Source organism: Athene cunicularia, assembly GCF_003259725.1.
Source record: "Athene cunicularia isolate RWA chromosome 20 unlocalized genomic scaffold, athCun1 chr20_part1, whole genome shotgun sequence".
Taxonomy (NCBI): Eukaryota; Metazoa; Chordata; class Aves; order Strigiformes; family Strigidae; genus Athene; species Athene cunicularia.
This window is the reverse complement of record NW_020799125.1, coordinates 8,181,356-8,189,969: the sequence shown is the minus strand read 5'-3', so window position 1 is coordinate 8,189,969 and position 8,614 is coordinate 8,181,356. Positions and strand designations below refer to the sequence as shown.

Sequence of the window (8,614 nt, the reverse complement as noted above, 5' to 3'; positions counted from 1 at the left end):
ATTAATCACTCAGAAAGCTGCGAGGTCTGAGCAGAAAGAGATCCACAGTTACAAGGAAATAATGTGCACATAATCAGTGAAATCCCCTGTAATTTGTTGCATGCATTCAAAAGCTGAGGGTCATCTGGGACATATGCTGCCTTTATCCCAGGAAGGGGGGCTAAAGTGCTATGATCAGTAGCAGAAAAATGTTAGCAATGCAATCAGCATTGAAAGGACCCACAGTTTACAGCAACCCTTCATTCAGGCTGGGATTTTGCATGTGTAGTAATTAATACATCCTTTCTTGTTGCATTCACATTTATATAGTATTGCAAGCAAAATCAAGCAACAGCTGAAAAATTTCAGGAGGACAAGGGGGTTTAAAATATCTGAACCCATGGTGGGAAGTAATTTCCTAGCTCAAACAGACTGTAAATGTTTCAAATGAACTGAGAGATTATTCTTAAGCAGTAGTCATATAAATAGTTACAGAACGTCATTAGAAACATTTAAACTACAACCCTGCACATCAGCATAACCAATATATTAGTCATATGTGATTTAGCTATGAAAAGTGGCTTTGCTTATGACATCAGTGGAATATTGCTTTTGTTACCTCCTGAGTTTAGCTGGTATTTTACAGCTTGAATGACAATTCAATTGTGAAGAAGTGACAGAAAGTAGGTGCTCTGCTTATAAATCTTTTAAAAATAAAAGAGAAAAAGACTACTGTGTAGATTAATGTCATTAAAAGCCTTTCAAAGAGAAGCCAGAGGGAAAAGAAAGATAATCTGAATGAAGAGAATTCTTTAAATCTGTGAGAGGACCAGATCTGCTGCTGAATTACATATTAACTCCTGGAACTAAACCGAGCTGAGGGGTAGCTCTGAATTCAGACATAGATGGATTGGGAGGGACTAGGATCACGTCTGAGGGAGGCAGATACAAACAAAAACTTCAGGTTCACCTGAATGGGCTAACTCTGGCATATATCTGTCCGCTCACCTGTGCGGAAGAGGTGTTGATCACAGATATGACACTCCTGAACGAGCTCCTGGTCATCTTCTGATCCAAGGCAGACAGCAGCATGCAGCCAGCCGTTACAACCCGTGTGACAATAGCCCCTTTCCACTTCTAGCACCCAAGATTTCATCCTGTTAATATATGTAACTCAAAATAATTCTTTACACTCTAGTGGTCTTTTTGGTTTTGTTTTTGGTTGTTGGGGGGGTTGTTTTGTTTTGTTTTGTCCTGTGACCCTTCCGAGCAGTACCGCTGGCGAGCCGAAGCCGCGCATTGCCTTTCCGGAGCTGGGGCTTTAGCGCCCTCATGTGAAGAAAACTTGTTTAACAAGTGCTAAGGCTGGAAGAAAGCATAAACCAACCTAAGAACACAATTCCGAAGGAAAACAATGTCATAATCGGAAACTGCCAATCTTACTCGGCATGGGCGTCCAGATCTCTTGGCTTTTCCAAATTAGTAAGCCCAATGCGGATGTGCTCCCAGCTGTAACAATACTCCAGATGCTACGACATCTAACTATTAGGATAAATTCAAATAGCATTTATGATCACCTAAATAACAGGTTTGATTTTCAAAGAGGCAGTAACCTTACACTGACATCAGTAGGAGCTACGATCAAAGGTTAGCAAGTCAGAGGGAATGCTTTGCTTATGGGTGGTGCCTGGGTTTTTTCTTTCCATCGAATGCTCCCAAGTAGATGTGATTTTAGGCAGTCTTTCAAATTCTTTTATTTGTTTTCTGCAGGTTTGGGGGCTTGGTTTTCATTCTGTGTATTGATTCCGTAATGTTTTTTTTTTTCTCTATGGTGCCTGAAGAATTGGAATTTATAAGTGAATCATAGTTTTTCATGATGATACATTGTGAGGGGAAAATATATATCTATTCTGTCTATAGATTATTTTATGCCTGTCACTTTCTGTCATTGCCTCCATCTGACAATTAATATTTGAAATTCAAGTTGATCATGTTAGTTGGTTACGTAAATTGCACGGAAATGTTTCTATTCCCTAGCTGGATGAATAGATTGCACTGAGCAGAAGTGGTTTGAAAACCCATAAGGGCAGTTCAGGCACGAGAGGCAAATAAAAAGAATGTAAAGTGTTTTAGAAAATGTGAAAGCTTTTTGTTTCTGCACTGTGCAATCCATGTGAACCCTAGCGAATCAGGCCATGCTGTGGACTGTTGGCTTGTCACAATGTTGAATGGAATTTATTCTCATTTTGTACCCTTTGGTTCATTGCATTTTTGTAGCATTACTGCAAACGTGCAGGCAGATCCCTCCCTGTACCACTGAATCGTCTGTGTTGAAGCATTCTAGTCAAGAAGCTGTCGGGAAACTTTCTATTAGCTGTGTCAAGCAGTGCTTTCTTCATGTTCATGCTTCTCCCAGTGTGAATACTGAGAAGAAGTTCTGAGTATTCTGTGCGAATAAGACTAAACGGTTTAATCTGTGCGGCCTCTGAATAGCAGCCACACAACTGGCTGTGGCCTTCCATTTACACGGCTGCCTCGCAACACCTGATCACAGGTTGTTTAAGGACGTATTACACCACTCAGTCTGCCTGGGTAACTGTAATCTGCAACATACCCTCCAGTTGACTTTTGGGTCAGTCCTGCTGACTTGCTGCAGTGTGAACCGTTTTGAAAGAAGGCATGAAGTGACCCATGAAATACAAACTAGAGACACCCATGGATTCCAGTCAAGCAAAGTAAAACTACCTAAACATGTGAACAAGTTTCTTTAGCAGTAAGTGCTGCTTCAAACAGGCAGGAGAAGAAAGATAGGAGCCTTTTGAAAGGCCAATGTTGCATGCAGACACCATTTTTTATTCAGTAGCAGTCTGGCTCTGTGAGCTCATAGTCTTAAATTCTTGACACCCCAACAAGGTCCCCCCCAGAACTAACCCATCCTTCTGCAGCTGTTGTCCTTACATTAAGTGAGCATGGAAAAAGCTTTGTGGGAATTAGTTGTCTCTAGTTATGTGTGCTCAGAATATTACCCAGTGAGAGAAGATATTGCCCCAGCGAACACCTCAGAATAATACCCAGCCTAACATTTTTGCATGTGAGTAATGGAAAAAGGTCATAATCTCTCATAAAGATTGCAACCATTGGGCTGCACTTGCTTATCAATTACAGGGTTTTAAAAGAACTATTCTCCACCTTTTCCACATTTTTTTCTTGAATCTTCAAGCAGTGTTTGATCTAGTGAACTCATTAGTTTCAAATGATTCAAGTATCCTTGGCCTCTATATCCAATTGCATGCTAACTCCTCTTTAGCCAACTTATCCAGGAATGTGCTTGTATTTTAAAAATACTCAAATTTCTATAAAAGAGAAAAAGAGAGAAAGAAACAAAGAGGAAGAGGGTTTTATTTCAAGAAAACAGAAATGAGAGTGGTTCTGGTTGTGGGTGGGTGGGAGTTCCTAGCATGTGATCCCTGTCACGTCTGTGCATAGCGGCAGACCTGTAATAGCACAAACAAGTGAAAGACAGGTCAATAATAAAATAGGAAAGCATATAAATAACAGACCCATTATCCTTTGTCATGGACCCCAACCCAGGCAGAATATCATCATGGGGGTGAATGCCTTGTTATGGCATAAATACCAGTATTTCTGAGTCACTTTTATGGTGGCTGAGGGAAGCCCTCTGCTGGAGAGCTATCTTGTCCCCTAGGTTTTGTAAATCGTGGTACTGCCAAAAGAGTTTAATCTACCTTTGAGTACTCCTGAAGATCACATTCCAGTTCCTCAAATTTCCTATTTTATTACATTTGTGAGAATAAGCTATAGATTCTTACCAGGTGTGCTGTTTTGGTGAGTAAATAGCACAGTGAGTTTTCTTAGGACATTCTAAGTAATACAAAAGCAAACTGATGAGAAAATGGAACAGACTGAAGAGAAGTCAAGCAGAAACAACAGGTCCTATAAACAAACTATATGCAGCATATAGGATCCATTGTACTCTCCTGGGGCAAGTCCAAGGAATTTGCTAGGCACAAAAGAACACCTAATATTGTTTATGCCTGTTTCTACAAAAGAATTTGCAAATCCATTTCAGATGCCTGAATTTTCCGTACCATGATATTTCCAGCACATGGCACCCAGTGAGGAGTGGCATATATTTATTTTTTTTTTTCAGATTATACTGTATATGCAAAACTGTTTCCTGTAAGATGTCCCATCTGGCATGGATGTCTGACTGTCTCTTTTGGTTTAAAATAATAATGATGTTGGTGTCGTGCATAATAGAAATTGCTAAAAGGATGTGAGTCAGCAAACTATTTAAGTTTGCTGACTTGTAACAGTTAACAACCTAAACTTAGGACTAAACTCTCTGACTCTAACTATATGGAAAACTTTAAGTTCCTCTTAATTTTCCAGCTGCTGCACTAAATTCAGTTTCCTGAATTAGGATTTAAGAGATCACCTTAACTGATATTTAAACTAAGCTACATCCTCCTTGTTGATAATTGTTGATAACTAAGCAGTCCTCCTCCTCCACAAAATTAATACTACTTCTCAAAACACCTGTTATTTTATCCCAGTAAATGAAGGCTGATCCTAGCTCATCTTTCCTAGCAAATTTATTATCTAACCCCAATCCTAGCCCTAAGTCTAGAGCTCATAAACTTTACTGTTTGCTCTCAGCTAGTGGCCTATAGCAGTCTGAAAAAACAATTGTTCATCAACACCTGATGATATCAACAGTAAACTTGTCTGCTTTTTTAACAACTTTCTGAACAATTCCTTGTATACACAAAGAGAATCAGAATCCTACCCCAAACATTAACTCCAATCCTAACTTTGTTATGTTAAACTTAATGAGGAAATCCATCTCCAACACATTCTAAAACTGAACACAGCATCATCCCAATAGATCCTGCTGTAAATTTCATGTAGCCACCCCTTTCAGACTCAGGCCTAACCTTAATTCACTTCCTTTGCTAAGTCTGAACTCTAACCCTAATTCTACCTTGACCATAATTCTAATACTAAGAAAAGACCTTTATCACCTCCAAAAATGAATGTAATTGGCAAGCTTTGGTGGTAGTATGAGTGCTACCGTGAACCCAGAGACCTATTAGAAACTCTAGGCTAACCTTCCTTAAGGAGTTAGAACCCAAAGCTTAACCTGCATCCTAACCCTAAACCTGTTCTGGATTCTCTTGTTAACTTGAAGAAAGCAAATGCTTTCAGCCTGACAAACATATGTCTGTAGTCACTGATGATAGCAGCCCTCAATTAATGTAAATTTGTCCTTGTAAAATAGGCCTGGCAAAAAGTCCAGTGTATTTCAGTCCTAATGAGAATCCTGACCAAAACTCAACCCTTGACAAAGTTTGAAACTAAATCTACTTCAGTACCTATTGACATTTCCTGCCTTAATTTAGCCAAATAAATGCTTGAAGACTAACACTAGCACTAATGCTAGCTCTTCTCTCTTACAAGGGCCTAACCCTTTCCCTAACTCTGAACCTGAACTTATTATTAATACTAAGCACTATATGTATATGAGTGCCTTCTCCCCTAGCTCCACAACCCAAATTCCTATCACAGTAATGATTCTGTTGCAAATCACAAGGGGAGGTGAAAGTAGTCTGAAAAGATTCCATCTCCCAGTATGAGCACTTGTTACTTAGTGAAAGTCCATAGACACCTGCTTTAACCTCAGTAAGTCTCAAACTTGAGCCTACCTATAACCAAACTTTAAATGGGAGAGCCTGCCATTCACCAACTTCATGTTCTTCATATGCCACTAAGAGACAAAGAGCTCATTGTAACTGAAGCGTAGCATTGACTCTTGTCTTGTTTAAGTCCAAACCATAATCTCAGTTGTAACCCTACACCTAGGAATTCAGATACTACTGTATGATCTGAAAGACAAGGTTTTTTCTGGATATACAAGTTTAAAAAAAATCTGTAAAACTGTCTGTTCAACTCACTTCCTAAAAACTAGCCTGTTTTTTCACTTCTCCAATGAAAACTAATCCTGTCCCACAATAAAAATCCTAAAATCAGAACTGATAATTTGGCTGACAATACATGAAGAGTTTCTGCCACTTAATTAGTTCTGCAATGCTGCTGACAGTAATTACAGCTTTTTTTGTGTCAATAACTAGTCAGCATCCCTCAAAAAAGATTCATGACCTTATTTGCCTTTTATTATGTCACTTCTGCATTACTGTAACTTCACTGATAACAGTAGAATTACCCTTAATTTACAGTAATGTAAGTGAAAGAAGAATCAGATGTATAGACAGCAATAGCAAATGCAGGCAGTACTTGGGGGTTGTTTTTGCAATCACATTTCTGATTGTGAATGTATTAGAAGAATATGCATCTAAAAATACTAGCATGTGGAGGTCTAATGTATCCATACAATAAAACAAACACTGGATCCTTATACAGCATTAAGCAGTAACCTGTATAAACTATACAGCTGGCTTCAGAACTTCAGAACAGTAAGTCTGCAGAGACTTACCTGAACATTATCTGCAACAATGAAGGATAAGGTTCTTTAGGAGCTTCAGAGTATAAAAAGGACCTGTCCACAAGAAGGTAAATAATCATAACAGTCCTTAGTGTAAATGAGAAGGCCCCCTTTTTTAATAAGTATCCCTTAATTTTGGGGTTCTTTGCTCCTTATTCTAATAACTACACATTTTACATTGTTATGGCTGAACGTGTAGCTTTTCAAGAGACAGGTCTCATTTCCTTACCATTAGTACTTAGAATAAAATCTTAGTGGAAGCTACAACGTTCTGTCCCAACTGCCTTCCCAACACAACTATTTTTCACTCAGGTCTGACTCCTGGTTAAGGTGTATCAGCCAAATCTTCCCTTCTAACTTGGCCATCATGTTCTCTAAGGCATATTCTTACCTATACCAAGACACTAGATCTCAACACTGAAATGAAATGGCTCTTGAGTCCAAGCACAATCAGTTTGTCTTTTGACTTCTGAGATCTCGATGTAAGTACTTGACTCTGTGACAGGTGATCCTGTTCTCTCTTTTTTGTCTACTATGTCTCCATTGCTCCCTTTCTAATAGACAGGCACTATTAGGGAGACATATTAAACCTTTTCTTATTTTGGTCATGCTAAATTAAACTAGCCAGAAGAAATTTAATACTGTCCCTTTTTGTCATTTTTTTTTTGGTCAGTAATGAGACTTTTAAGGTTTATACTGAATTTCTTGCCCTTCAGAACTGATCAAATTAAATTAGATGTTGCCTGGTCAGTAAAATAGTCAGTGAGATGCTCCGTGGAGAGGATTTGAGAGCCTGCAGTATAGCAGAGCTACAGTGGAGCCGGGAGTTGGAATTAAAGGAGGCAGCTGAGTCATGAGATGCACAGCAAGCCACCTTCCTAATTTGCTCCCAGAGACACACTGAATCAGCATTAATGTGAAAAGCTGATTTTTCAGGCTTCACCTTCTGGGAACAAGGTTTTGAAAACGACAATGAAACCCCATAATAATATCTGTATTTTAGTCTTTAATGCAAGTGAATTAAACCACCTGGCAAGTAAACTGTCTCTCAATGCCCTGGTACCCCAAGAGGTTTACTCAGAAATGGCACACTTAAGGTGTATATACATAGTCATACAAAGATATACAAATAGGGTTTTAACCCTTAGTATGTTCACAAACCCAAAGGATATTGTGAAATATTTCATGGAACTGGATACCCCATACATCATGTAATGGCTTAATACTCAACACTTTTAGATGTGTAGTATACTTTAAAAATAAACAGCAAATAGATAAAACGATTACACAGCTTATTAAAAATAATAGCATACTGAATCCTGCTAGGAAAACACCACTAAAAAATATGGGCTACTTCAGCATTCTGAAATCAGCAGCATTTTTCTCAATATTTAATGGAGTTAGTTGCTACTAAAGAAGCATACATTACAAATTATCAGCACAAAGCTTAAGGGTGAAATCTACTCTTAGTGTAAAAACAATTATGCTACTGAGGCTACAGTAAGAGTGAAATCAGCACATCTATAAAACAGGAAAGAACATATTTTATATAGGAGACCAGCAGCTCAAACAAACACAAAAAGAACGAGACCATAAGACCCTTTCAGTAGAAAAAAAAATCAGAACTATAGTCATGATCTGGGATGTCTTCATTTTTTCAAAAAAGCATTTCACACCCTGATTTCTACGTTATTTGTCTCTATTTTTTATGATATTTCCATCACCATGGTAATAGAGTCCTTCCATCTGCTAGCGGACAGCAGTTAACATCCAGACCAGACACTAGGAAGAATTTCCTAATTGCATAGTTAGCAAAACACTGGAGGCAACTAACTGGAAAGCTGTGGAACCTCCTCTATTAGAGCTTTTCATGAAGAGGCAACGTTCTGCCTTTGTGCTTGGAGATGCACTAAATGATCTGTTGAAGTGCTTCCCAGCCTCACATTCTGTGATTCTGACTTGGAGTAGTGATTCATTCTGAACTTACATTATTCACTCAGTGCAGAAGAAAGTTCAAGTTGGTTGCCTTAGGATAGCTTCATCTGACAAACTCTCAGAAGGAGAACCTTCCAACAGTGTCTCACCTTTTTTACATAGTACATTTTCTGGTAG

At 38.6% G+C, this 8,614-nt stretch overlaps 1 long non-coding RNA gene across 1 annotated transcript; it reads right to left on the bottom strand.

Moving 5' to 3' along the window:
- Nucleotides 1-3,366: 3,366 nt before the first annotated feature.
- LOC113487397 lies at nucleotides 3,367-8,273 on the bottom strand. Its single transcript, XR_003399779.1, has 4 exons — nucleotides 8,179-8,273; nucleotides 6,494-6,556; nucleotides 3,810-3,861; nucleotides 3,367-3,473 (listed from the first exon to the last, which is right to left on the bottom strand). It is a non-coding gene; the product is annotated as an uncharacterized LOC113487397 (long non-coding RNA).
- Between the last annotated feature and the right edge of the window lie 341 nt (nucleotides 8,274-8,614).